The 11,109-nt window shown below is 44.1% G+C and overlaps 1 long non-coding RNA gene across 2 annotated transcripts in view; it reads left to right on the top strand.

Annotated features, from left to right (window-relative positions):
- The first annotated feature begins 5,149 nt into the window (after window positions 1-5,149).
- The window catches only part of LOC116092956, a 7,779-nt gene continuing 1,819 nt past the window's right edge, over window positions 5,150-11,109 (top strand). Inside the window, exons 1-3 of one of the 2 annotated variants that reach the window (XR_004119574.1) lie at window positions 5,150-5,267; window positions 8,939-9,012; window positions 10,058-10,221. This is a non-coding gene — a long non-coding RNA (uncharacterized LOC116092956). Of the gene's footprint in view, window positions 5,268-8,851; window positions 9,013-10,057; window positions 10,222-11,109 lie in introns of both variants that reach the window. The other variant, XR_004119573.1, reaches the window with a different exon arrangement.

Here is an 11,109-nt window from a genome sequence, read left to right as displayed (position 1 = left end):
TGGAAAGGTACTTGCTGCTAAGTCTGGAGACCTGAGTTCAACACCTGGGACCCACATGGTAGAAGGAAAGAACCAACTCCTACCAGTTGTCCTCTGATCTCCACATGTTAGCTATGGCACTTGCTGCACCCTCTGTCAAATAGATAAGTAACTGTAGTGAATATGTTCAGTTAAATAAAAGTATTATTTCCTCAGATGTTTACTCTAGCAAGTTAGTGAGGTCCCTCATTTAAAACAGAGGCATTAACTTTAATGCCAGCACTTGGGAGGCTGGGCCATGTAGCTCTCTATGTGTTGGAGGCCAGCTCTAGCCTATATAGTGAGTTCCAAGCCAGTCAAAGTTAATGGTGAGAACTCATCTTTAAAAAGTCAAATACAAAATAAGATAAAGTAAAATTGAAGCATTAAAAATACCATTTGCCAGGCTGGAGCTAGTGGGACCGGCAGAGGTTCTGAGTTCAATTCCCAGCAGCCACACACATGATGGCTCACGGCTGTACAGCTACAGTGTACTCATACACATAAAATAAATAAAATATATCTTTAAAAAAAATACCATTTGCCAACAAGATAAATACTGAGACTATAAATAGAATTGAGAAAAAAATTTGATCCCTTAAGCCATGATTTAAAAACAAGAAATATTTTAGTTAATATATTTACCAATCTAAATAATATAAAATTATTATAATTGGTTGACATTAAAACATAGAGGAAAACATCTCAGATCAGCAGTTCTGTAATTCTCCCATATCTGGGAGAATGTGATGACTTCAAATTTTAGGCCAGCTGGTTTATTATAACCTTTTAGAAATTTCCTCTGAAGTTTCATTCCTCAGTCATAAACAAAATATGACAATCGTGTTTCATGGCTCTACTGTAAGAAAATGAACAATCTAGAGTGTCATCTTTCTAACTGCAAGATAACCTTTAGTGCAGTGAATGGATATTTCTCATCTTTAGAAATCAACAGAGGGCTGGTGAGATGGCTGAGTGAGGGGCAAAGTTGCTTTCGGCCAAGCTCAATGAACTGAGATTGATTCCTGAAACTCACACAGTGGAATGAGAAAATCAACTTCTGAAAATTGTCCTCTGACTTCCATACTTGTGATATGTCATGGCACATGCACCCCTCCCCCAAGACCCACAAATAAATATGTAAAAAAAAAAAAAAAAAAAAAAACTTTTCAAAAGACCAATAGGGGTTGGGGTGGATAGTCTGTGGGTAAAGGTGTATGGGTGTACACAACAAAAGTCTTCTAAAAGTCTGGCAAGCCAAGGGCCGGGAGATGGAAGTCAGTGACAGTCTTCTTGCTTGACACATAGAAGACCCTGTGTTTGCTCCCAGAATTATAGACTGGCCAACTGACTAATCACGTCAATGAGCTGAGAGTTTGTAGCTCGTTATTGCTGTTTTGTGAGTTCTTCTATGTCTTATGCCCTATCCAACTTCTCACCCCCTGTCCCGTTTCACCTCCTAACACTACATGGGAGAGAATTAAGGATAAAGGGGAGAGAGGAAGAGAGATAGAAGCCTGAATCTAATGTCTTTCCTTTTGTTTCTTCTTTGACTACCACTATTAACAAACGACAAAAAACCTCCCTGAACAACCAACAACCAACCACCCATTCTGTTTTTCTGGGATCTAGCATTTATATACATTGAGAAAAGTTCCCAGAATTCCAACTGTCACAAAATTATAGAAACTATGTGTAGCTGGCAAAACCATGCCTCAGCTGAAACATGAGGCAAATCATAGTCGGCTGCCATGGACAGTCCAAAGCAGCCCTGTATCCCCACACCTGGAATTAAAACAAAAGCGCATTTTTATAATAGTCCTGTGTTTTTAAAGATTTATTTTATGTATATGAGTACACCGTTGCTCTCTTCAGACACACCAGAAGAGGGCATCAGATCCCATTACAGATGGTTGTGAGCCACCATGTGGTTGCTGGGAATTAAAATCAGGACCTCTTGAAGAGCTGTCAGGGCTCTTAACCGCTGAGCCATCTCACCAGATCTAGTTCCGTGTTTTTAAAGAAACCAAAATTCCAAAACTGTCTCTACATTTTCCTGCTTCTGTTTTAAGCCATTAATTATGTTGAATATAGCAGGAAATTATAAACGGAGACATTTTCAATGAAACAAGCACTTTTCAGGTCAGAGGCCAAGGTTTTCAGGAGACCTCTCCTGCTCAGTTCTAATCTTTATCAGTTTTGATGGTATACACAGCTTTTCATTTCCTGTGGGAATATAAACAAATCCACATCCCCACACAAAACTGTCTCTGGCTTTCATTATAATGTTGTGGTGGTTTGAATATTCTTGGTCCCTGGGAAGTGGCACTATTAGGAAGTGAGGCCACCGAAGGCCATTGGTGAAGGTGCAGCCTCAGATGTACTTGACAGCACAGGGCTGAAGGGGTCATGCAAAGAAGTTGAGACTTGGCACCATGAAGAGAGCCTATGAGAAGCTATTGGTAAAGCCTAGTTGCAGTGGAAGACTCCAGTGTATTGCAGACACCAGTACTATGGGATGGCCACTGTCTTAGTCAGGGTTTCTATTCCTGCACAAACATGACCAAGAAGCAAGTTGGGAAGGAAAAGATTTGTTCAGCTTACACTTCCATACTGATGTTCATCACCAAAGGAAGTCAGGACTGGAATTCAAGCAGGTCAGGAAGCAGGAGCTGATGCAGAGGCCATGGAGGGATGCTACTTACTGGCTTGCTTCCCGTGGTTTGCTCAGCTTGCTTTCTTATAAAACCCAGGACTCCCAGCCCAGGGATGGCACTATCCACAATGGGTTGGGCTCTCCCCTTTAATCACTAATTGAGAAAATGTCTTACAGCTGGATCTCATGGAGGCATTTTCTCAAGGGAGGCTCCTCTCTCTGTGATAACTCCAGCTTGTGTCAAGTTGACCCACAGACCCAGTCCTTTGGAGGAGCCCAGAAGATCATGTGTGGAATTACCCCAAGAGAAAGAATTATGTTGCAGTCAACTAACTGAAAGAAGTTGAACATCAGACATGGAGATGCAGAGTTTGGCATTTTCCCAGCTGGTTTTTGGTCTTGCTTTGGTCCAGTATTTCTTCATTATGGTGTTTTAGAATGGTAATGTATATCCTGTGATGTTGGAAGCATGTGATCTGCTTTTTGATTTTGATTTTATAGGGGATTACAGTTTAGAGATTGCATAAATCTCAGAAAAGGCTTTTTAGTTTTGGACTTTTAACATTGTTGAGACTGATATAGACTATGTGGACTTTTGAAGTTGGACTAAATGTGTTTTTGCATTATGCTGTGTTTTGGGATGGCCCCAGTAGAGTCCTGTGTTTGAACAGGTCTAGGGGGGCCAGGGAGTGGAATGTGATGATTTGTATATGCTTGGCCCAGGAAGTAGCACTATTAGTAGGTGTGGCCTTGTTGGAGTAGGTGCGACTGTGGAGTAGGTGTGTAATTGTGGGTGTGGGCTTTTTTCACCCTAGTCCCTGGACCTGAGGATTCTGCCAGCAGCTTTCAGATGAAGATGTACAACTCTCAGTTCCTCCTCTACTAAGCCTACCTGGATGCTGCTGTGTTCCCGCATTGATGATAATGGGCTGAACCTCTGAATCTGTAAGCTAGCCCCAATTAATTATAAGAGTTGCCTTGGTCATGGTGTCTGTTCACAGCAGTAAAACCCTAACTGAGACAGGGACATTGTTCTATAGGAATATCATTCAATTGAATCTTGTATAACAGAGTACCACCATTCACCCAGCAACTGATCCTTTACTATATTTACTCCCCTCGGTCTATTTTTCTGTTAGTGGCTTTTCCTCCACCGTGTTAACCATTGCAGCTGTGGACTGGCCTCTAGTACAGCTGTCACCTAGCCCTTCCAGTCTTGGGGAATAATTCAATTTTGAGCAGCCCAGTTATTTAGAATTTGTTTCACACAATGCAAGTGCATCCCATATGAAATCACAGCCTCTTTAAAACACTTTAGATCTATCTTTTCTATAGGCCGCCATCCTATCTCATCATAACCTGTTCCACACCATTAGCAGACTACTGGGAAAGCTGATGGGGCTCTTCTAACTCCCGGATGGATTAATCCTTTTTTCAAATCTGGCTGTGTCATCAGATTGTCCTCCCAGGTTTTTGGCTTTTCTCGGCCCCGACCACCCTCAGCCACAGTTTCTTTTCCTCCCTCTTCCTGCAGGAAATTCTCCCTTTCTTGCTGGGCCATCAGGACTGAGCCTTTTAGCTCTCTCTTTTCCAGTATGCCTCTATTCCATCTCCACTCAAAACCTCTTCGGCTGCACAGCCAACTCTCAACCCCTTCAGAAAAGAGGGAGCAGAGTGAGAGTGACCCCCTTTTTTCCCCAGTTCAGCTATGTTTTGTTTCTCAGGCCTCTCCATTTCCACCTGAAATTTTCCCAACTGGTCAGCTAGTCTTTCAACCTTTTTTGAAACAAAATATATGGAGGAGGAGGGGGTAAAGGGGAAAAGGAGGTGGGAGGGGACTGAGGAGAGGGTAGGGAAAGAAGGAGATGGAGAAGAGAGGAGATAGAGATGACAGAGAAGAAAAGGAGGGGCAGGGAGAGGAAAGGGTAAAGAGAGAAAGAAAGAAAAATTGAGAGAGAGCTAGCTGGCAGTCATGCTTTATAATAGTTGTCTGTCATATCCAACCTGACCCAGCGAGACCGTGTTTGTAACTACAAAGCTCAAACAGAGAACTGTGCACTTGAATTGTAAAGAACTTTGTGTTCTACGCAAGTTTGTGATTTTGTGTTAGGCTGCGTTCTTAGCTCTCGGAGGCTGCACAGGGGCCACAGCTACAGGTTGAATACTCAATCTTCAGAATCCAGAGTTTAAAGGAACTTTATCTCCTTTGTGGGAAATGTTGCTTGTGGAAATCTTTCACCCGCCAGGGAGTAACTTGGCCTATTTAAAGGATGCAGGTGTGTGGCAGCAGATGCTATTGAGAAGTGGGGCATATTCAGACAGAGAAAAGATTGCCAAAAGCCATGCTTGGATAACCAATCAAGAGCTACGGTGTTCTTTTCTCTCCCTCAAATGCACAAAGGAGCCAGTTCTCAGAGCCATGTCCTGGGGACTAAACTTGAATATATTTTTTTCTTTTTAATTCTTTAGTGAAAGAAACTTCAGGCCCTTCTACCACCTTGGAATCCATGCAGCAAACTTCCGTGGGAAGGGGAGCTATGGAGTGAGTTGTCCCATTATTCCGAATTTACAAGAAAGGAATGTGAGAAAACAGGTAGGAGAGGAAAGAAGGGTCGTCTGTTCATCGGTAGAGTTGCATATGTGGAGAAGGCCATATTTGTTTGGGTAAAGCTAGATGCTACCTGCCCTGAGTCTGTTCCCAGCCTCTTGGCCTCTGCACGATGTCTGTCTGTGTACAAGAGCCAAATGTGCAGGCCATTAAGAATAACTTGGCACAGACTGAGCATGACTGGAGAATCATCTGCTTGAAGAATACTGCCCACTATCTGATCACCTCCATGGTAGTGGTCTGAGCGTAGAGTCCAGTGCCTGGTGCCCAGCCTCCCACTCTACCCAAAAGCCTCACTCTCAGGGTTTGTGTCCCCAGGGCATTGGACTATCCCTGGTCCCTGAGCCAGCGTGTGATCTGCAAATGTATCTTGATCTCAACTCGGCAGCTGGGACTCTTCCCATAATCAGAACGCTGGCCCAGGGCTGTAGAGCCTGGAATAGCAAGGAGGCAGGCAGCCCCTGCCATTCTAAGATTCCCAGAACAGGGGTAACGGTGTCCAAAAAGCCAAGGAGATAATTCCGCACCAGTGTCTGTGTTCTAGATTTTGAGCTTTCCTAATGCCTTGCCATCCCTGCCAGCAGTCCTGGCAGCTTACTACACTACAGAGGAACTGCGGACCTGCCCAGGACAGCCAGCCAGAACAAAGCAAAATGGGGGGGGGGACCCAGTGGGACCCTCCTAATGGACACTTAGGAGGGTGAGGCAGAATTACTGAGAGTCTAAGGCTACCCTGGTTTACACAGACAGTTCCAAGCTAGCCTGGGCTATATTGACACTCTGGCTCAAACAAAACACAAGAAAGTGGAAAGAGGAGAGAGGGAGAAGGGGAAGGAGGGGAAAATAAATAAATAAAAAAGAAAAGAGGGGAGGGGAGGGGAGAGGACTGGGAATGGGAAGGACTTTTCCTTTGTTTCCTTAGCTTCAGTCAAGCGGCCTCTCTCCACTCTACCTCCCAACTCTTTCCTTATGGGAAAAAAGCAGGAAGGAGCCTCACAGGTCAATAGTGTTCAGCAGGGGTCACTTTAAGAGGCTCCTTCCTGACCTCCCCTGTCCTCTCCTGCCCTGACAGGAAAGGGAGCATCTTGCTCTCCTCTCCCCAGCTGGATGACTGCCTGAGCTGTGGACATGCAAGTGTCCCCTGTGCCTTCCCCCAAAGCAAGACAAAGGTTAAGAACAGCAGCTGGGGCAGGGAAGTGGCAAGAGAAATAGTTGGTCTTTGCTGTCTTGTCAGGATGCACCCAAGGGGCTGCCCATTAGCAGAGGAACCCAGGAGCAAGATGCTGTGTGGTCGCCATCACGGCTGAAAAACACAAGAGGTCCACTGAGCTAGATTCCCCCATGCCAGGGTATAGAGTGACCTTCTGCCCTGATGCTTCTCCCTGTCCAACAACGACATCGGCAAGCATCTCAAAGATGAGTGACCAAAGCAGGACACTGACTTAGGCATGAGATCTTAACCTGGACAGACTGCAGTTTAGCATCTAAAGAGGCAAGAAGAGTAAAGGAAAAGAGAAAAACATTCACATGATGTGTGTGGCAGTTAACTGATACTGGGAACGAGCCACATTGGAGGGTAGTGGCCAGACAAGTAGAAGCATTTCATACATATACACCCCTGAGTTACCACAATACAGCAAACAGCAGTGAGAGTCCTGTGGAAGCTTAGATAAGATTCCATACCTTTTCCTTCCCGGAGGTGCAGGCTTTGCTTGAAGCAATGTATTGCATGGAAGATAGTGTGTCCCCATACCTGAGATTGGATGTGCTCAGGCTTGTCTGAATGATGGCTAAATTAGTCCCCTAGGGCCCTTGGCTGAGTCCCCAGGGAAGGGAAGACCAAGAGGAAGAATGGGAAGGGCCACTATCTGACAAAACTGTGTGACAAAGCCAGGTTAAAACACTGCTCTAAACTAAGCCACATTTATCTTAAGGCACACTCTTTAGTCCAGAGAACATTTACAAGAGGTGACAACAGTGCCCTCAGAGGTGACAGTGACACTTGGGAAGGTGATGACACATGGTAGGAGGGTCTCCTGGTGGGTGAGGACAATTTCTTTCCTTTCTGGGAAGGCTCACAACTGAGATCTTTTAGGACCAAAGCCTGGAAAGAATGCATCATGGCCTCCCGGTTTCCCAGCAGGGCAGGGAATGAGACACAAGGGCAGTTTGTCAGTTATCTAACACCAAGTTACTCCCAACTTACTGGCCTAAAAGAACAATAGTTATTTGTTCTCCTGCATGGTCTCTCAGAACGGGGTCAACTTAACAGGATCACCCTAGGTAGGTATTTTGATGAGGGTGGTAAGACGCATCTGGAGAAGGGGTGGTTTGAAGACCAACCCCAGGAGAGCCCCAGGAGTGTCCCAGGAGAGTCAACCACACCATCCCGGGTCAGCTGAGCAGTTAGGGTTGACTTTCTCGAGGACATGACACAGCTACACATTAGCTGCTTACTTGAACTTGTGCTGATTTTAATTGAGCACATATGATTATGTAGTTCTGGTTGTGCTTGACTTCCTAATCCACTGGATTAAAAAAGCAAGTGTCCGAGGGTTTGGCAGGACATGGCTGGAGACAGTCACTGGGAGGCCAGCAAAGGTATCTGGTAGTTTGATTTTATAAGGGCTTGGCTTGCTAAGGCTGAGGCTGTGTCCAGGTTGTAGCAGCCATGTAACACTGACAATGGCTGAGGTGCTGTGCTAAGCACCTTATATACCATGTCTTGTTCAATCTTGACTTCTTACAGTCAAGTCTATTGTTCTCTTCATTTTATAACTGAGAAATTTGAAGCTTAAGAGTGATGTCCAGTTACTAAGGAAAGGGTCCCCCGGGCCAGTGAGACAACCCAGCTACTGAAGATGCACAAGCCTGGCAACTGACTCACATGCACACTGTGGCATGCATGTCCACACATATTAAATGCACATGCATGTGTGCACACACACATGCACACCAGTAGCAACAATGATAATATTTTAAAGAAAAGGCTTTAGTATATGTTACTATTTAATAAAGCAGGCTAGCTAAGAGCAGTTGATAAATGCTTTCACCCAAAGAAGTTCATAAGGAATTTTTTAAACTTTAGAGATAAGTAGCAAGTTCTCATATAATATCTGCCTTAGGCTGGACATGGTGGTGTATGTATCTGATCTTAGAACTCAGGAGACAGAGGCACATAGATCCCAGTAGGTTTAAAGCTATTTTGGACTACATAGCAAGTTCCAGAGCAGCCGGGACTATGTATAGACCCTGTCTCAAACAGACAAACCAATAAACCCCAAAACAAAAGTCTACCTTGTCCTATGAGCAGGCAGGATAGTCTGGTAGCTGGATGCACCATCCAGCAAGATTCTGTGATCTAGGCCTCAAAGGTCATCTGGGTAGTTCAGACAAGGTGGTCTATTGGAACAGCTGTCTCTATGAGATGTTGTCAAAGTCCTGTGGGACCCAGGAGGGGTGGTCTGTGACAGAAGGTGATGGCAAGCCTTCTCTCAGGGCAATTGTTGATAATGGAACCTGGGCATCTCCATGGTATGTGCCTGACTCCCACAGTGACTTTTCTCTAGCCAACTAGATGGCCTGGATGGAGAGACACAGGCCTATGCCTACTTTGGGGTACCACATAACGCCACTGCCCTCATCTCTGACTCCAGACCATAGAGACACATTCAAAGGAGTCTTTCTTTGAAGAAGAAGAAGAAAAAAAGGCATCATCTTTGGACTTGAGGTCAGTACAGACCTTGTTTGCTCCCCCTCTGTCCCCATTTCAATGTTTTCTTAGCCTTGACAAGCAAACAAATGGGGAAACCTTGGCATGCATTCTCTTACAATGATGTTTTAAGAGATCTTTCTGGATCCCACTCCCTCTCAGTGGGGTGGATATGGCACTGTGAAAGATAAATGTCTCTTGAAACTATCGGGAACCTCTGAGATTATGTAGTTTTCATAGATAGGGCGTATGTGGTGTGGTTATATAAGGCAGGGGATCTGATGGGGCATGGGTTCAGCATGTAAAATTTTCACAACCCAATGCATGCCCCTCAAGGTCTGAAGTGATGCTGAGATAATGTATGCCCCTTTGAATGTCAGAGTCTCCAAAGAGCTCTGGAACTTCATGGTTTTCTGGAATTCAGATCATGATGTGAAATGTTTCCATTTTGACCCTGAGAGACTCTAAAGCACTCATTGTTCTTTCTGGAATTTCATCGTTTTTTTGGAACCTAGACCCACAATGTAAAATGTTTCAGTTTTGACCCTTGGCAACTCTGAGGAGTCCTTCATTCTTTCCAGCCTGGGAATGACCCTTGCATCCACTCAGCAAGCAAAGAGCTGAAAGGAGAAGAAATCCACATATTGCCTCGTGAAAACTAGACTTGGCTATGGATTCCAGTCTTCCCTAGGAATGGAGGGCAGACCTTATCTCTCAAAAAGATGGCTATTTCAGAGCTCACAGTGTACCTGGACATTAGAAAGGGATGTTGACTCTTCCTGTCCTTTTAAACAATCTTTCCCACCATTAATGACTCCTAGGAGGCAGATATTGCATGCTCTTAGGACAACAGGAGAAAAACTATGTGATAGTGAATTCCAAATGGAAGGCAAGGTACTTATGATAGTGCAATATTTCATGTCACTCAGAAGTCATCGTTTGTAAAGACAACATGTAAGGAAGCAACTGTTGTTCCAGGGAGGTTCCTACAAAAGTTAAGAAGACCTAGAATCTCTTGAGGATGGGACCGGGCTTCCTCCATGTTTACCTGTTTGCTCTTCAGCAGATAGAACCTGAAGTCCATGTTCTACATTATCTCTGGACCAGTGGAGCTGGGGAAATGTCCTTATTCACTCCTCCCAACTAACAACAGCATGGGGTTGTTTGAAGTTGGGCTTCCTATTGGAAGAGCGCTGGGTTCCACTCTTGACTCCAGTAGACAAGAAGGTAATCATTTGGCTCCTATGAGTCTCATCTGTAATTGGATTTATTATCTTGTTTTGCTGGGTTGTTGTGAGTTTTAGAAAGCATGCATATAAAGGCCTGGCATGGAGAGTATTTTCTAAGCCCTTAGTTAATAATAATTATTTTTGCTGCTCTTTGGGGGGGTGGATATTTTGTTTTATTTATTTATTTTTGGAGTCAGGACTTTGCTTTGGATCCTTGGCTAGCCTGGTACTCACTATATAGCCAGGGTAGACTTGAACTTTCAGGAAACCTCTGCTGTATGATTGTCTGCATGGACCACCACATCTGGCTTAATAATTACTCGTAATAGCGAGCTGATAAAGATGGTAATTCTTCATACCAGATGAACTGAATAAAGGAACTACTAAAATCATTTCATATGGATGTTCACAGCCTTTTAAAAAATTTATTTAATGTCTTCAAATATATATAAAGTATAAAAAATAGTAGACTAGCACACACACACACACACACACACGAACAAATTGCTTTATCTTTATGTAATTTTGCTCAATTTATTTAAGTGGCGAGAAATGTAATGATTCCTGTGTTGACCATGTTTTATAATTTTTAAACCTCTTGGGAAATGTTGCTATCTTTTACCAGAAAGGGAAAAAGCTTAACAGGAAATTGTAAATAGTGGTGGCTTTTACCCTGTCAATTTACTGCCTATTCAGAACTTACGTCATCTCAGTCTCTGTGTGATATGTCCACAAGTGTGTCCATTGCCTGGACCAGTCAGCTTAAAACAGCTGTGAAGACCTGCCAATGGCATTGGGGTCAACTACAAGTCCAATAGTGTTCTTCCTTCCTTCCTTCCTTCCTTCCTTCCTTCCTTCCTTCCTTCCTTCCTTCCTTCCTTCCTCC

Source organism: Mastomys coucha, unplaced genomic scaffold (assembly GCF_008632895.1).
Source record: "Mastomys coucha isolate ucsf_1 unplaced genomic scaffold, UCSF_Mcou_1 pScaffold16, whole genome shotgun sequence".
In the NCBI taxonomy this organism is placed as follows: domain Eukaryota; kingdom Metazoa; phylum Chordata; class Mammalia; order Rodentia; family Muridae; genus Mastomys; species Mastomys coucha.
Note: the sequence above shows the minus strand (reverse complement) of the source record. Positions and strands in the feature narration are given on the sequence as shown.